The following is a 10,783-nucleotide window of genomic DNA, read 5'->3' as shown; positions in this document are numbered from 1 at the left end:
TAGTGAGGAAGAAGAGGAGAGCGACCAAAGAACCAGAGTTTTAAAGAGATTTACCACCACCGATGTAGACACAACATCTGCTCTGTCCCTCTAAAACCTTGTTTGGATATCTCAGTCAACTTCTGCTGCAGGTTGACTTTCATATCCCAGTGATGCTCTATGCTGGCCTAAATAATTCCTCTTTTTACTTGACAGAAATATTTTCAGTCTTCAGAACATCTTCAATTACATTTTCTGTGTGTCTATAATCCTACCTCAATCAGAGTTTCCTCTGATCCAGCTGCAGCATTGAGAAGCTTTTTTGGCAGGCAGACAGCAACTCTAGAGTCTAATTTCTTAATGAGCATTGTTTACTTGAATTAATTATGTAGGTATCCTCGTACTAAACAAGAAGTCTCCCCGTCGGGGAATCGAACCCCGGTCTTCTGCGTGACAGGCAGAGATACTGTCCACTATACTAACGAGGATAGCAATTTTATTATTTTCTTTGCAGAAGCTGACTGAAGGTCCTAACAGAAAACCTGAAACCACAACATGAGTGAAAAGCAATATGAGCCTGAGCATCTGACAGAGTGCTGTCCATGGTACCAGTAGCGTCTGGGTGTTTAGGGTACCAGGGCCATGGTCCTCCAGCTCCACGGGCTGGATCTTTCACTCCGGTGGACGGTCGGGGGGGGGGGCTTAAGAGTGGGTCCCCGGGTTCGGACGGTGAGCCGGGTCTTTGGGTGGCTCCAGGTGAGCCGGGATGGAGGTGGTGTCTTGGGGCTGAAGCCATGAGGCTAAGTCGCTCCGGGCCGGCTGTGGTGAGTTTTTCTCCGGGACGAGGGGAGACGCGCGGCGGGAACGTGGATGAAGCCGCACGATTCTCGGCTGGTTCCCCAGATATAGCCAATAAAATGTTTTTAATACTTTCCTACAAACCTATTTCATTGTGTTCCAAATGCTCTGAAACGTGCTCTCGACAACTTTCTGGAAGAACCTTTTCGGACGTGGAAATAAGTCATATTTTCCGGTCGCGGTCCGCCAAACTCCCATGTCTGTTCTGAAGGTGCCACGTGGCGCTCGCTCACGGTTTGTAATATGAGTCCGAGACCACCACGAGAGAGTTTAGAATATTCTGAAGGGTAGAACGGCGTCGTTCGGCCCGAGTTTTGACCGCTAAATCGCTCGGGTCGAGACTTCCAGCCGAGGACCGGTGATCGACGAAAAAGTGTCCGACAACGGTGCTCCTTTCTCGGACTCGGTCGGCTGGAAGTCCCGGTCCTAGGCCCGGTTCTCATGAATTTTAGAGGACCTCCAGCGGGGTCTCTGGGACCCCAAAGACGCTCATCCACGGTTGTTGCATGCATGTTTCCACCCAGTTTCAACAGGGGACCTTTCGCGTGTGAGGCGAACGTGATAACCACTACACTACGGAAACTGACATGCTTTGAAAATGGTGGGCATAATCAAAAAAATACTATAGAAATCTATGCTACAATTCTTGACAGCAAGATGGATACCTGCAGGTCAAGTCAAAGTCCAGAGTGTTAACCATGACACCATGGAATCCCCTTCTGCTGTTATTATGGTTCCCTGGCAAGTGTCACTCTACGTAATGTGCTATAACGTGAGCTCAGACAATGGGAGATACAGTTCTCATCCTACCTGGAATAAAGTTAAACCCGTGTGGTCATAAGAGCATAATTAGAACTAATTGTCTTTAACCACAGAGGGACTCAAACCCTCAATCTTCTGATCCGGCTCTCAGCGAAGGCGGACGCTTTTTCTGCTCCTCTCCCTTATCATCTGCCCTGCTACTGCTTTTGTCCTGTCTCATCTTCAGAGTCTCTTCTTTTCACTCCTCCGAAAACTCAACAACCATGGAATTGATTAACTGGTCTCTCAGCACAATTGACCAAATTTTTGCAACAAGAAGACAGGGGGTAAGGGAGCCCTCCTGCCCCGACGGGACATTCTTTGCCGGGTACTCGATGGATGCGTATAAAGCATGGAAGCCGTTGTGTTTGGCAATTTTGTCAGTCGAGGATGCAGAGGATGCCTACATATTTGGATTTATGATTGCAGGATTTCTCCTGATTATCTCCTTGATTGGAGGAGGCGGTCTCCTGATGTATCGACAAATGCGTAAGTCGTCGGCGGCCTCTTTCAGCCACTTAGAAAGGCTGCCGGACGTGGCAGAAAGATCAAGCAAAGCAATCAGCGCTCTGACTTTTACACTGGTGGAGCAGGCCCGTAAGCTGGATGTGATTCTCGAGCAGAACCGCAGACTGGCGGGGGGCTTTGAGCTCATTAACAAGATGGATAACAACATGGAGAAGCTGAGAGCTCAGCTTGGCCGGAATTGATTGATTGATCACTATTTCGTTTGATTGAAGTCGCTGAGAATGATCAGAGACTGGAAAGGCAGATGGAAAATTACTGGGCTGCCTGTTCTCAAAACAACACGCTGATTTACGAATTTGACCTCGAGAGAGCGGCTTGGCATGACCGCTCCTGCTCACAATCTCCTGGAGGAATGCAAACAAGATAACTCTGTCTCCTAGCCTTTCCCTCTCCCAAAACACCTGAAGATCCGCCCCCAGAACTGTCTCTTTCTGGGCGAAAGGTCTTTGGACTTATCGCGTCACAGACTCTTACACACACAATGACACACACACTCACCCCCCTCTCCTCATCCAACCGCCTCACTGGCTCCCCCCCTCTTATCAGCCCCCCTGACAAGGACGTTGCGGGTTTGAGCGCCAGCTACGCGGCCCTCACTTGGATGAACTTGCTGGGACCAACCCCCCCCCCCCCCCCGACTTGCCCACCCCCCATCACCCACATGCAAGTCTTGTGACGTCTGTGCTTCGTGTGCTGCGAGGTGTTTTTTTTGCTACTTTATATTGTGTATTGTATGATATTCAATGTGAAGATGTACTTTTTTTCTCCTCCCCCCCCTATCCCAGTGTTACCCTTGGAAAACAGGCGCACAACTCCATCTTGCGCCGCCGGTGTATCCGAAGTCAAAAACAGTTTTCTAAACTGACTCAATAAAGTTGATTCTGATTCTGATTCTGATCCGAAGGCAGATGCCTTGTCCATTAAGCCATGTGGTCCTCCTGTGGCTCCTCTTTCTTGTTCAATCAGGTCACACCTCCAGGTCGGACACTAAATTACTGTTTTAAAGTGTCCTCCATTGAAGTTTCCGGCCACTCCACAGCACTGAGAGATCTTTGGTAAAATTCCATGAGCTGCAATACAGATAGTGACATGAAAAATTGCAAGATGGCATGAAAAGTTATTCTGGTTATTCTGTTCCTGTGTTTGCGTGTGTGTGTTTTAAGAGTGATGTGTGTTGTAACTTAGGTCACCTCCGCTACGCATTCCTGAAGTGCTTGAAGCTGAAACTCAGACCTTACCCGGCAACAAAAAAAATTATATTTTCTGATTGGCTGACAGATTCTATTTTCTGATTGATTGATAGGTTGGTAACTCCAGACAGCTGCTCTGAACCGAGAGCTCAGCGCACAGTAGTGTACTTTGACTTGATTGTAAGTTGGGCTGTTGGTGAAGTTAATTTCTCAGCGTGAGAAATGCCATGTGTGGCGTGAGAGCGTGTGAACTTGTTGAAATGCGTGAGTCCCACGCTCAATGCATGAAACTTGTGATCCCTATTATTTCATTTGCAGCTATTTCAGCCGCTTCTTTGTTTGAACCATCAGCCATTTTTCTTGGGTTTCCATTCTCGTTCAGACTGGGTGGGCGGAAACACATGATTACACACACACACACACACACACTGTACACTGTCTTAAAGGGGAATGAAAATAGCTTATCAGCACACACAGCAAAGACGAAAACAGACGAAAATATGTTTGTTTTCTTTTTTTTTTTATCAAAATACTAAATTTACCAGCATGAGAAATTGACATTGGTCATCGCAGGTTAATGTCTGTATCTAGAAATTCTTGGTTTATCGCCCCAGGCCTACACCAAATCAAAGAAAATGGGTTAAAATGCTTTAATTCCATGTCAAGAGACTTGCCACAACACTCATGTGTAATATTCGGTAATTTACTCCAGAACCTTAGTTATATTGACCTAGGAATGTGGGGGGACCTGGGAGGCTTCATTCAGGCTTCATCTTCCACTGCAGAAGTGAAACTGACTTTCCTAAGTTACTTCATTACCACTGCATCCTCCACCAGCAGGAAATATGTGTAAAAGTTGTGAAATTCCTCAACAGCATCCGCTGGATCTCATTCCTGCCAGGCCGGAAGTTCACCTCATGCAAGGCCTCCAGGTGTTTCCTTTGCATGTCTTGCATAGGACTCTCGACCTGCACTGGGCGGCCTGGTGATGGGGCCACAACGCCGGGTGAGGGGTGTCATCTCAGTAAATAATAATAATAATAATAATAATAAATTTTATTTCTAAGGCGCCTTTCTAGGCACTCAAGGTCGCCGTACAAAACATGTTAAAATAATTGCAGAATACATTTAAAAACAAACATCAGAAGTATTAAAAAACAGTAGAGGTAAGAACATTAAAAGAGATGAATTGTTAAATGGGATAGGCAGTCTTGAACAGATGAGTTTTGAGTTGTGATTTAAAATTAGGGAATGAATCAATGTTCCTGAGTTGGGGTGGTAGTGAGTTCCAGAGACGAGGAGCAGAGCGGCTGAATGCTCTGCTCCCCATGGTGGTGAGACGGGCGGAGGGGGCAGACAGTTGTAGGGAGGAAGAGGATCGTAGAGCTCGGGAGGGAGTGTGGACGTGGAGGAGATCAGACAGATATGGGGGGGCGAGGTTGTGGATGGCCTTGAAAGCAAACAGAAGGACCTTGAACTGGATACGGAACTGAACCGGGAGCCAGTGGAGCTGTTGGAGGACAGGAGTGATGTGATGGATGGAGGGGGTCCGAGTTATGATGCGGGCAGCTGAATTCTGGACCAGTTGGAGTTTATGGAGGGATTTGTGAGGGAGGCCGAAGAGCAGAGAGTTGCAGTAGTCCAGGCGGGAAGTGACGAGGCTGTGAACAAGGATGGCGGCAGTGTGGGGGGTAAGGGAGGGGCGGAGGCGGTTGATGTTACGTAGATGGAAATCCCTCTCTATACCTGGTGATGGGGCCACAACGCCGGGTGAGGGGTGTCATCTCAGCTAATCCCTCTCTATACCTGGTGATGGGGCCACAACGCCGGGTGAGGGGTGTCATCTTAGCTAATCCCTCTCTATACCTGGTGATGGGGGCACAACTCCGGGTGAGGGGTGTCATCTCAGTAAATCTCTCTCTATACCTGGTGATGGGGCCACAACTCCGGGTGAGGGGTGTCATCTCAGTAAATCTCTCTCTATACCTGGTGATGGGGCCACAACGCCGGGTGAGGGGTGTCATCTCAGCTAATCCCTCTCTATACCTGGTGATGGGGCCACAACGCCGGGTGAGGGGTCTCATCTCTCTCTACCTCCATCCAGTCTCCTCTACCACAGCGGGGGCTGCAGGGTAACAGCCTGTGGGAGGGCGTACCCTTCAGAATCTTCCATCAGTCTTGGTTGTAGCATTCGTCTGCGTGGACGTACATCTTCACTTGGGGGAACATAAGACATTATCACTTCGTAATGACCTTATCCGGCTCCAAGGACCATATGTTTTGGAGGCTAAATGATTAACACTTGTACACTGACTTTCTCTGTATTTTAATCGTGAAGCGCGTGTCAAGACTTAAATGAAGAGGCAGGAAGCTGTCAGTTTCCTTTACAGTGCTTTAATCCAGTCTAGAGAGTGAACTTAGAGATGTGGTGGGTGTGTGTGGTTCTGGAATAAACCAAAGAATAATATAAATCAATAAACAGCCATAAACATATGTTTCACCATAGCACACAATCCAAATAATAATGTTATTAGCATGAACATCATAAACAGAGATAATATGCATACTATCACATTTAAGTGACAACAAAGAAAACAGTCAGTGACATTCAGATAACATAACTAGGAGGAAGATGTTCCTCTTTTATTGTGAAGGAGCCGGTACCGACCGTCACCAGAACAGTCCAGACTCCAGGAATGATGGTTCCCTCCAAACCAACAGTCGCCAACACGTGTCATCTTCCTGTTGTCGTCAGACAGTTTGTTGTGCGTGTGAATGAAATAAAAACACACAGTTCCACCTCCTCCTCCTGCTCAGAGCTGGTGTGGTCCGTGGTGGTGGTGGTGGTGGTGGGTGGTCCAGCAGCAGCAGCAGGCTCCACCCTGACAGGAGGAGGACGGGGGTCAGACCGGGGGTCAGACCGGCTCAGTCTCTGTCAGGGGGGGGGGGGGGGGGAAGATGTTCCTCTCTTATTGTGAAGGAGCCGGTACCGACCGTCACCAAAACAGTCAGTGACATTCAGATAACATAACTAATGACTTTTGAACGATTAGCGAAGTAAATAACACTGCTGGAAATACTCACCAGCGGAATTATAAAATAGAACAACAAAGAAGTGCTTCCAATAAACAACAACATAACTCACGTTTCTCTGGACGCACACTGAACCACAAACATCAGATTCATGACACAAAGTAATATAACAGCTTCATCAGCATCATCAGCTTCTCATCGTTGTCTCTCTTCTTCTACCACGATAAGCAGCACTCAGCGGGATGGAGAGCAGCAGCCCCCCCTGGTGGCTGGATGTTCTTAAATCAACCACTCTGTCAGGAAAACCTTCAGACCAGTGCTACGTATTTGATTATTAGTACAAATGTGGGGATTTGGAAGTTCTGATTATTTTTATACCTGATCATTTCTACACATGTGGGACTTCATGATTTGCTAAAAGTGTTATGGTGGTTGAGTTTCCTTTAAATGGGACTTGATTTCAAGATGTTCATGATTTGGTACTAAAATGTTACATAAGTGATCTTTTGAAAATTGGAACAAACTAAATGGATTAAGAATAAAAAAATGTTTCATGCTGAAATATGTTTCCTAGCATGATAAATCAATTTGATAATTATTGTGAGGAAATGTTGAGGCAGCACTTTTAATGAGTGAATATCAAATATTGGGAAGTGGTGTGAATAAAGAGCAGGATGAACCCTGGCTGCACAGCAACCTTGTGCTCAGATCTGACAGCAGGTTGTAACTTCATCTGGGCTGATTGCAGCTCGGTGATTCCTCTCTGACGTCACAGTCGGTCACATGTGCAGCAAACTACCTGCAGCTGAACATGAAGTGAAGGATCTGAGCTGAACTGAGCTGCAGAGAAACAACATGCTGCTGTTCACCGTGAAGCTCTGACTGGAAACAGACGGAAGAACAACGTGTGGATCCTGGAATAACGGCAGCTTCACCGTTAAAGGACCGGGAGAGGAAGAAGTTTCCAAGGAATCATTCAGAACAGTTTCACCAACGTGTGATTCAGGTGTTCTGGTGGAGACAGAGACAGACGTGTACAGACTCATCTATCTGTCCAACAGAGACAGTTTCTCTGACAGGAGGAGACTCTGGAGACTGAACTCAACACAGAGACACTGAAGAACCAGAACCAGAACCAGAACCAGAACCCAGGAGAGAGAGGTTCAGTGAATGTGGTGTTGACGGTGTGGAGGTGGATCCGTCTGTCAGAGGAGACGCTGTAGAAGGACAGAGTTCCAGCAGGAACGTCCACGTACACCGCTGCTCTGTCAGAGACCGAGGGAGAGGAGGAGAGAGGTGTTTCTCTCTTATTGTGAAGGAGCCGGTACCGATCATCACCAGAACAGTCCAGACTCCAGGAATGATGGTTCCCTCCAAACACACAGTCATCAGAGTCTCCTCTCCTGCTGATTCTCCTGTAACTCACTGATACACCAACTCCTCCTCTCCACTGGACCTCCCAGTAACAGCGACCCGTCAGAACTTCTCTACACAGCAGCTGATCCCAGGAATCAAACCTGTCTGGATGATCAGGATACGACTGATCCTCCTCCACAAACATCATCTTCCTGTTGTCGTCAGACAGTTTGATGTCGTTGTTGACTGTGTTTGTGTCGATGGTGAGTTGACAGGAATCTGATGGACAGAACAAACAAGCAGCTGCAGTTATTATTGATCAGTTATTGATCACTGATGGACTGATGAACGAGTGAAGATGGTTGAATAAAAACACACTTACACTTCCTCAGACCTGGTGTCAGCCATCGTTGTCCAGCAGGCTCCACCCTGGAAGGAGGAGGAGGGTCAGACCAGCTCAGTCTCTCTCAGGGGTGGGATGGTATTTAGAGGACCAGGGTCCTCTATATAACATCCCACCCCTGACAGGAGGACGGGGGTCAGGTCCCGCTCTCTCTCAGAAAGAAAGAAGTCGAAATGTGCAGAAAAAAAGTCAAAATTTGGAAAAAAAGACAAAATGTGGAGAAAAAAGTCAAAATTTGCAGAAAAAAGTCGAAATGTGAAGAAAAAGCTCGAAATGTGGAGGAAAAAAGTCAAAATTTGGAGAAAAAAGTCAAAATTTGGAGAAAAAAGACGAAATGTGGAGGAAAAAAGTCAAAATTTGGAGAAAAAAGTCAAAATTTGGAGAAAAAAGACGAAATGTGGAGGAAAAAAGTCAAAATTAGGAGAAAAAAGACAAAATGTGGAGAGAAAAAAGTCAAAATTTGGAGAAAAAAGTCGAAATGTGCAGAAAAAGCTCGAAATGTGGAGGAAAAAAGTCAAAATTTGGAGAAAAAAGACAAAATGTGCAGAAAAAAGTTGAAATGTGGAGAAAAAAGAGGTAATGACCGACACAATTTACCCTTGTCATTTATTTATTTAAAACGTTTTTTATTTACACAGTTTCAACACAATTTGAGACGGAAAATACATGTGAAATGTCACGCAGCTCCATCCGGTATTTAGAGCACCAGAACCTGCAGAAAACCAGCGGAGATTTACGCAGCTCCATCCGGGATTTAGAGCAAGTGAACCTGCAGAAACCCAGCGGAGATTTACGCAGCTCCATCCGGGATTTAGAGCAGCAGAACCTGCAGAAACCCAGCGTAGATTTACGCAGCTCCATCCGGGATTTAGAGCACCAGAACCTGCAGAAACCCAGCGATTTACGCAGCTCCATCCGGGATTTAGAGCACCAGAACCTGCAGAAACCCAGCGGAGATTTACGCAGCTCCATCCGGGATTTAGAGCAGCAGAACCTGCAGCAACCCAGCGTAGATTTACGCAGCTCCATCCGGGATTTAGAGCAGCAGAACCTGCAGAAACCCAGCGTAGATTTACGCAGCTCCATCCGGGATTTAGAGCAGCAGAACCTGCAGAAACCCAGCGTAGATTTACGCAGCTCCATCCGGGATTTAGACCGGGTGAACCTGCAGAAACCCACCGTGGATTTACGCAGCTCCATCCGGGATTTAGAGCAGCAGAACCTGCAGAAACCCAGCGTAGATTTACGCAGCTCCATCCGGGATTTAGACCGGGTGAACCTGCAGAAACCCAGCGTAGATTTACGCAGCTCCATCCGGGATTTAGAGCACCAGAACCTGCAGAAACCCAGCGTGGATTTACGCAGCTCCATCCGGGATTTAGAGCACCAGAACCTGCAGAAACCCAGCCGAGCATCCCGCAGCTCCTTCCGGGTTCCGCCCCCCCCCCGATCCCCGAGTTCCCGTCCCGCTGCAGCCTCCCGTCGTCCCGAGGAAAAAGTCAGCACTGCCAGCCACGTAGCCCCGCACCAGCCCCGCACCAGCCCCGCACCAGCCCCGCACCAGCCCCGCACCAGCCCCGCGGGTCCGCGCGGCTCCGGCCCCCGAGACAGAACCTCCATCCCGGCTCACCGGGAGCCGGCCAAACACCTCGCTCTCCGTGCGTGCCTTGGGAGCCCACGCTTAAGCCCCCCCACCATCCACGACTGAGCTTCTTTAGAGCCAGCTGCGCCCCAAAAGACCCCGCGGTCCTGGTACCATAGAGGATTTTTGGCCCGCACAGTGGAGCCCTCTGGTAGCCGAAGACAGTACTGCACCGGATTTTCTGGGCCGCGATTTGGCTCCATCTGGTGGACGAAAAAAAGTACTACAAGTAATGAGATAAAAAAAAATCTCATTTATGATCACACTTAAACCTTTGGTTTCAGAAAAAAGTGATGAACTAGTTTCACCGAGCTGAACTTCAATCATCAATCACATTTGATTCATATAGCACCTTTCATCCGGGTACATGAAATACAAGGTGCTTTGACATTTTGATTGAAAAACAAGCAAGACCAAAAAATAAAAACTGGGAGACCAATGCACTCTGACATACAATATAGAATGTATCAAATGTATAAAAAGATAAAAGTTCAAGGACTAAGGCTACACAACGCCAGGTGAGGGGTGTCATCTCAGTTAATCCCTCTATACCTGGTGATGGGGCCACAACGCCGGGTGAGGGGTGTCATCTCAGCTAATCCCTCTCTATACCTGGTGATGGGGCCACAACGCCGGGTGAGGGGTGTCATCTCAGTAAACCCCTCTCTATACCTGGTGATGGGGCCACAACGCCGGGTGAGGGGTGTCATCTCAGTAAACCCCTCTCTATACCTGGTGATGGGGCCACAACGCCGGGTGAGGGGTTTCATCTCTCTCTACCTCCATCCAGTCTCCTCTACCACAGCGGGGGCTGCAGGGTAACAGCCTGTGGGAGGGCGTACCCTTCAGAATCTTCCATCAGTCTTGGTTGTAGCATTCGTCTGCGTGGACGTACATCTTCACTTGGGGGAACGTAAGACATTATCACTTGGTAATGACCTTATCCGGCTCCAAGGACCGTATGTTTTGGAGGCTAAATGATTAACACTTGTA

General features: G+C 47.8%; 1 non-coding gene across 1 annotated transcript; it reads right to left on the bottom strand.

The window, feature by feature from the left end:
* Window positions 1-395: 395 nt before the first annotated feature.
* On the bottom strand, window positions 396-467 carry trnad-guc (transfer RNA aspartic acid (anticodon GUC)). The gene has a single exon. It is a non-coding gene; the product is annotated as a tRNA-Asp (tRNA).
* Between the last annotated feature and the right edge of the window lie 10,316 nt (window positions 468-10,783).

This window comes from Cololabis saira, chromosome 13 (assembly GCF_033807715.1).
Source record: "Cololabis saira isolate AMF1-May2022 chromosome 13, fColSai1.1, whole genome shotgun sequence".
Lineage (NCBI taxonomy): Eukaryota > Metazoa > Chordata > Actinopteri > Beloniformes > Belonidae > Cololabis > Cololabis saira.
The sequence above is the reverse complement of the archived record's forward strand: the minus strand, read 5'-3'. Positions and strand labels throughout refer to the sequence as shown.